Raw genomic sequence first — 7,581 nt, 5'->3', positions numbered from 1 at the left:
GCTGGGTTTCCAGTTGCAGTCATCCACCCACTAATCAGATGCAAGTCTCTTGAGGGCACAGACTGTGTCTAGGTCACCTTAGTATTCCTCGTGGCATCTGCTCCAACTCGTTTATGCTAGGTGGTCAACATATTTATCTGTTGAGTCGAGGAAGGCAGACATACCACTGGTTTGAACTATAAAGCAGAAGCTGGGATGTCCTTTTTCCATTCCCCCTCTCTCGGGCCACCCGGAGACCAATTCTAATTCTAAAAATAATCACAATGGTTTGTAAAGGGGAGATTTCCATGTGCCTATAAAACCCCATCATTGACATTTATACCTATGTTCCATTTCTATCCACAATTCATTATATTTTTCCACTCCTTACTCCCAGCGAATGGAAAATGGATTGTAAAAATAGGCCAATGTGTTACAGGAAACTTCTCCATCCCAGAAAAAAACAGAGAGGGACTCTTCAGAGGAAGTGGGTAACGCTGTTCTCCAGCGTGTGGAGGATGCAAGGGCCTGCGTTTCGAATGCGTTGTACTTGGCTGCCCCCTTGTGATGCTCTCTGTGACGATAATGTCACCAACCTTGTCTTGGAGACAGAGACACAGAGGCTTTGAAGAAATGGCCTTCACAGGAAATGCCTCCTGAAGTTGTCTGCACAGGAAATATGTACAAAGGGAGAGGATGAGAAAGAATGTGGACAGCTCTGTTTTCTTCTCGAGTGACACATCACAGGAACATTTCCCGTCGTATTTCCTGGGTCAGCGTGGGAGGTGGGGTGCTCTCCCTCCTCTTCTCCGTCTGTAACTGGCCTTTGTTTTCCAGAGAGAAGGGTTTCTACTCACGCTACTCTCTTTGCAGTAAGCTCTCCCTCTACTCGTCCCTCTACAACGAAGTCTTGCCTCCCCTTGGCCTCCTGGAGATGGGGACTGTGACTTTGAGGGCTAGGAGGCATTAATCCACAGTGCACACGACTCTTCTGGAGGGTGGGCATCCTGGCAATGTCTCTGCTCTCCTAGTTCAGATCTTTCATTAAGGGTTCTCAGTGAAAAAGCAAGACTGCGGGATCCACCCATGAACGGGCTCCCAACCAGAGACCTGAGGTGCGCTTTCTAACCTGGAGTCCGGTATTTATGACGCAGGACACCTCAGAGCAGTGAGGTGGCTGCAAGGCCCCCTGGACACTGGAGGTGACTCCGGGGGTCATCCGCATGCATTTCCCTGCTGTCCCCTCTTCTTCCCTCAGGTCCCACATCTCTTCTCCTCCTGCACCATCAGTAAGGTAGGGCAAATATTTTTCCACTTGAAAAGGACCTAAGTCCACGGGAGGTGAATCATATGTCAAAGCCCACTCATCCTGTTGGAGTGGGGCTGGGGTTCAGCCTCCCACGTGCGCCTATTTGGTCTTCATCCCTGTTCCTGGCACAGAGCTCCTGAAACCCTTGGAATTTCCTACGTGATGAGAGCCCTAAAGGTGACTTTTGTTATGTTAATGAGGTGACTTTTGGAAAGAACCTAAGGCTGGGGCTGGTTGCCAGGGGAAGCAGCCTTGTGATTGGAAGTTTGGAACTTCCAGTCCCACCTCCCAAACCTCCAGGGAGGAGAGAGGGGCTGGAGGTTGAATCAATTGAATCAATTATGCCCCTGTAATGAAGCCTCCAAAAAAACCCAGAAGGTTGGCGTTCGGGGTTGGGAGAGCCCCCAGGTTGGCGAACACATGGAGATGCAGGGAGAGTGGGTGCCCGGAGAGCATGGAGCTCTGTGCTTTTCCTGAGTTATATCCTATGTAGTAAACCTGTGATCCAGTGAAAGGAAGGTTTCTCTGAGAGCTGTGAGCTGCCCTAGCAAATTACTCAAACCCAATGAGGGGATCATTGGCATCTCCAACCTACAGCCACGGCCCAGACCACAGGTGACAATCTGGCCTTGTGACTGGCATCTGAAGTTGGGGGGGGGGGTGTGGGACTGAGCCCCTGACCGTGGTTCCTGATGGTCTCTCCTGGTGGACAGTGTCAGAGTGGAGCGCGACTGCAGGACACCCCGCTGGTGTCTTTACCCACCACTCATGATTCATCTCGGGGCTGGAGCTCATACGGTTTTCTGGGGACGCTCAGGCCAGTGTCGTGGGGAATTATGGAAGGATGTTCACCTGACCTCCTGGCTCTTTGGAGGAGACCCGTCACTGCCGTGGATGAAAGGGATGAGGCCAAGGTCTCGTGAAGTGTGGAAGGTTCAGAAATCACATGAAAGGTCTGAATTACCACACTGGGAAAGAGCCAGAAAGGACGGGAATGGAAGTCTGGCTCTGCCAACCCTTTGGCCTCATACGATCTTCTAAAAACAGAAGATGAAGAGCAGAGATTTTTAAAAGGAAAAGCAATTCAGGTGCGAGTAGGGGAGGACGCTCATTTCACACAGTTTTTCTCTGGGGCAGCCGGCCCCCTGCACACGTTTGCACAGGGGCAGACCGGGTCTCTGCCTGAGGCTTTCGCGGTCACTCTGTCACTCAAGCCAAGGGGGGTTGCATGGCTGCCAGAAGGGAATGGAAACCCAAAGACAGGCCTTTTCCTCTGCCTACTGACATCCTTTTGGGGACCCTGGTCTACAAAAAAATAATAATAATAATTTCCATTTTGGAAATCAGCCAGTGTGCTCTTGTGTTCACTAACTTCCCCGAGCCCGAATCCCAAGGTGGGCTCACTGCCTCCCAGCCCGTAAAATGCCAAATCAGAAAAATCTCTGAGCTCTCAGTTTTTCCATCTGGAAAGCAGCAGAGAACGCATCCCCGCCCACCCTACCTGGGTGTGCCTCAGAGAATAAATGAGGCCGCTGGTGAGCCAGGAATTCTTCTCCACGCCCTGCCCTCCCTCACAAACTGCTCCACGGTCCCCTCTGCAACAGGGCCTCCAAGCAGTTCCAACCACGTGTCCTGAGGAGGAAAACTGATTGGTACTGTGTCACCTGGATCCTCCAGGAAGCAGACCCAAGATGGGGTTAGGAAGAAAGAGGATTGCGGGGGGAGGGGGGTGATGCTGTGAAGGGTAGTGGGAGAGGCAGCAGGGCTGGGCCACAGCTCAGGTGCCCGTGCGGATGGGAGGCCTCCATCAACCCCTCCGCGACCCCTCCACCACGGGGTCCTGTGCGGGGCAGACATGGCCAGGACCCGCGTCCCTGCCGCGCTTGGCACTGGCCACAGGCTGCCTCTGCTCCTGAGCTGGGATGGAGCCTGAAGGCACATGTTACAGCTGGAGGCTGTCAGATCACTGTCCTCCCAGAGGCTGAACCAGGGCTTCCTTAAAGGGATGTCTGAGCGTGCACCTCCACCATTGCTGTGTGTGTGTGTGTCTGTGTCTCTGTGTATGTATGTCTATGTGTGTGTCTGTGTGTTTCTGTGTGTGTGTCCATGTGATTGTGTATCTGTGTCTGTGTGTGTGTGTATGTATGTCTGTGTATGTGTGTATGTGTCTGTGCATGTCTGTGTATGTCTGTGTGTGTGTCTATGTGATGGTGTATCTTTGTGTGTGTGTGTCTGTGGGTGTATGTGCATGCGTGTCTGTGTATGGGGGCTAGTGTTGTATATATCATGTGCCCTAAAAATACATTAAAAATTAAACTTCATAATGATGCGATGTAAAATACAACAAGAGGAGTCTGCGTGTTCTCCTTCTGCTCCCCTCCACCGACCGTCTGGCCTTCAGTCCACTCTGAACACCGCTGCTCTAGGACACAGACACCCCGTACATGTCGCTTGTCATGGAACGCCATCCCCCTCTCTTGCCTGGGCTGAGCTGGTTTCCCCTGGACCGCAGGAACGACAGGGCTGGGAAAAGGGACAGAGTGAAGGGGCACTTATCATTCCCTTGCTTTGGCTTGTCAAAAACTTGAGATCCACCATGAAAGCCACATCACGTCCATGTTCACAACATAAATTCACAAGGCACAAACCAAATGTAACCACATGGGCACCTGTGGTTCTCCACCTCTCAGTTCTACCATGAAGGAGCCACCAGGAGACAAGGTCCTTCAGATGCCAACAGGAGAGAAACGGACACCTTGTAAGAGCATCTCTGATATCGCCCCACAGTTAGACCCTTCACCCACATGTTGAGAATCCCCAAGGTGCGGTCTGCTCCAGGACGACACAGGAAAGGTTGCACACTCTGCCTCCCCTTCATGCTCAGACACAACCTCCTCCTTGGGGGTTAAAAACAGAGGCCAGCTTGTTGCTCCTGGAGCTCGTCAGTCCCCTGGACCCAGCCAGCACCTGTGGCCCTCTCCAGCACAATGTTTATCATTGCACACAACACCACGTTCATCATCGCCAGACGCCGAGCCCCACCCAGAGCAGTGATTTTGTTCATTTCTCCTTGCACAAAACCTGCAGCAGGGCCTGGCTTCAAATACTAGTGGGATTCATTCTGCTCTTCTCCTGATAGTTTAGTTTCATTGACAGCAGAATGTGCTGCTTCCACAATGCAAACTCCGCATTTGGTCACATCCGATTACACTGCTCCCTTGAGATGTCCATCAGCCAGTCTTGCCTTTGAATTAATTGAGGCTAAATGTGTTTACAAAAAACTGAGTCAATAAAAAGGTGTTAATACTTCATTACTGGTTACCTATGATCGCGATGTATATTACAATGGACACAGCTAGTTGGGGAAAACCACTGAAGGACCACACCTGTAACTCTCAGCTAAAACCCTCATCTGAATCAAAGTTCCCTCCCAGGGAAAATGAGCCTACACTTCCCTGCCGACCAGGAGGAAATGAAATCTGGTTAGGGGCATTCACCTTCGTTTTCCATTACAATCCCCCCGAGAAACTGTCCTGTGGGTGAAGAAGTTTTCCAGAGGATAAGGTCACTCTATCCTACTGTACACACACTCAGTGCCAAACCACAGGGCCGCTGAGTCGCAGCACAGAGAAGCAAACCATAGCTGATCTCCTGTGACCGTGAGCTCCAGGGCCAAGCTGGCCAGCCTGTTTCTGAGTTCATTCCATCTCTGCAAGGATTGTGTTGAAGACAGAACTCGTTTCCTCATCCTGTTTTTAACATCCGGGGGTTTGTATACAAGGGATTTTAAAGGTTGGACAATCCCATAGAAGAGAAGCATGAAGAGTTTCCTGAATTTTCTTGGATCAAGTCAGTGCTACTAACTCATTCTTAACCATACGATACAAGGAGTTTAGGGACACACCAGAACTTCATGGGCAAATCGCAAAAATGATTTCTCTTTTAATTCGCAAGGCAGAGTTTGTTGGGCTGGACTTCCATCTTACACAAGCAAACTTGGGTCAAAGACAGTGTCAGCCAGGAGTGTGGGCGGTGACTGAGTGGGTGCCGGGCACCTGTTCGTCAAGCCCTGTGAGGCTGCGCCATTCTCAGCCCCTTTATATAATGAGACAAACGGAAGGCACTGTGCTACAAGGAGAGGATGCTGGATTCGAAGTCTGGGGCCTGTGCGTTTAACTACCTCTTAGTAATGAAAGGGGAGATTAAGGAAGAATGGGAAAAGAAGAAAAATATAAATTTATAAAACTATAAATATTATAAAAAGGAAAATATAAATATTTTAAAAGATAAATTATAAAAATATGAATACAACTTTATGAAAATACAAGTTTAAGGCTCTGTGTTTACGTAAATCAGTGTGTGTGTATGCAATCAGCCTCTTAAATGAGAGCCTGGTCTCGACCAAAGATACCACCTTATTTCAATGGACCGAGACTAGTTCATGTTTTCCTTTTATTTTATAAATCCATTTTGACCCACTCATACCATCTCTTTCAGCAAAAGTAACAACAAAAGAACACTTAAATCCTTTCTTTATCTGCCACTTCGTTTATTGCTGTAAATCACACACTTTTCCCATTGACTTATAATTTCAACAAAACTTTATATTTGTATAAAAATGATCCCTGTGCCCATGATCATGTTCCCATTTAAATAACTGGAATACGTCCCACTCGATGCATTGAAATCCACATTTATAAAAGACCTGGCCAATGTGTGAGGCCATGCCAGTCTCCTCTCCGAAACCTCTTCTCCACCAGGTCCAGCTGGAGTAACAACCCCGCTAGTCAGTTTAGCGAGAATCCCCCATCCCTGAAACCCGATCACCTTGACCTGCCTTCAGCAAGAGTTGGTTGAGCAAGAATCCTTCCCCATCCACCGGCCCTCCTCATCATTGACTATAAATCCCTGGCTGCCTTTCCTGTATTCGAGTCATCCGATCTATCACCCCCACTGCGATAGTCCTGACACCTATCAAAATAGCCCTGAATAAAGTCTTCCTTACCATTTTAACAAGTATCAAAGCAATTTATTTCTTTTTTCCTTACTTTTTAAAGTAACCTCTATGCCCCATGTGGGGCTTGAACTCACGACCCAGAGATCAAGGGTCGCACGCTCCACTGACTGAGCCAGCCAGGCGCCCCAAATAATTATTCTTTGACAGGCAAAACATCTCACCACTGACCTTACTTGAAAGCATCGGAGTAAAAGAGTATTCATAGAATGACCTCAAAACCCATTATTCAAAATGAAGTGTCCTGAGAGCATTCCAGAACATGCCTTCTTTCTCTCGTCTCCTGGGCAGTCTTGTTTACTCCATGGGATTCAGAGGCGATTCTCAGTCTTTATCCCAATGTCACACCAGTACAGACCCCATCACCTCCAGCTGGACCAACAAGCCTCCCTCCCTCCTCTCCTGTCTCCAATTCGCCTGCACCAGGAACTCCCCCATGACATTTGCAGTCATGACTATGTTCCCAGCTTCCTGGTTCTGGGCCACCGCACGCCCTCCAGCCTCCCTAAACAAATCCTATGTTCCGGAACATATCCTATGTTCCAGTACCTTCTGGCCCCTTCACCTTTGCTTTTGACATCATCATCATTCTGGAATTTTCCAATGCTAGCTCACACCCTCTTGGGTGTCCTCTTGACTTCAAGCAAGACGTGCTATGGTTGCTTTATCTTCTCTACCAGGTCATGAGAGTCATAAGCCAGGAAAACGTTGCATGTCTTTGCCACCCACGATGGATTAGACATGGTGGGTACTCAGTAGATATTCACTGAACAACTGAGCAAACGTCACTACGCGATTCAATAGAACGGAAATGAATTTAAATCATTCCAAGCAAACAAGTGCCCCCTTGTGGCCGTGGCTGGCAGTACATCATCCCGAACAAAAGCAGCCAATTCCCCGCGGAGAAAGGAGTCTTTGGAAAAGAGGGAGTTTACCAATTTCCGTAATCTGGACAGAATATTTACAAACCTACCCCTCTTGCACTTCCTGTCTGGGTCATTGGCATCACCCCGTATCTGTCTCCAAATTTAAGAACCTAGATGTTGCTCACCGATATCCTATTAGCCACAATGTCTGGGGTCTTCTACCTCCTACATCTCTCTCTCCCCAGTCCATTAACCTGTGCTCCACACTTGTCTAATCTGTAAAATGGGCATGATAACATCTCCTCCCTGAGTTGCTGTCAGGATTGTGTCTTTAATGTTACAGTGCCTGCTACTGCTGGAATAGCAAACATGTATTTATTTCTCTTGCCCACAGCTCTTTGCACTTAGGTCCC

The sequence above is a fragment of the Ursus americanus genome, chromosome 30, assembly GCF_024610735.1.
Source record: "Ursus americanus isolate L20-20 chromosome 30, mUrsAme1.1.p, whole genome shotgun sequence".
Classification (NCBI taxonomy): domain Eukaryota; kingdom Metazoa; phylum Chordata; class Mammalia; order Carnivora; family Ursidae; genus Ursus; species Ursus americanus.
The sequence above is the reverse complement of the archived record's forward strand: the minus strand, read 5'-3'. Positions refer to the sequence as shown.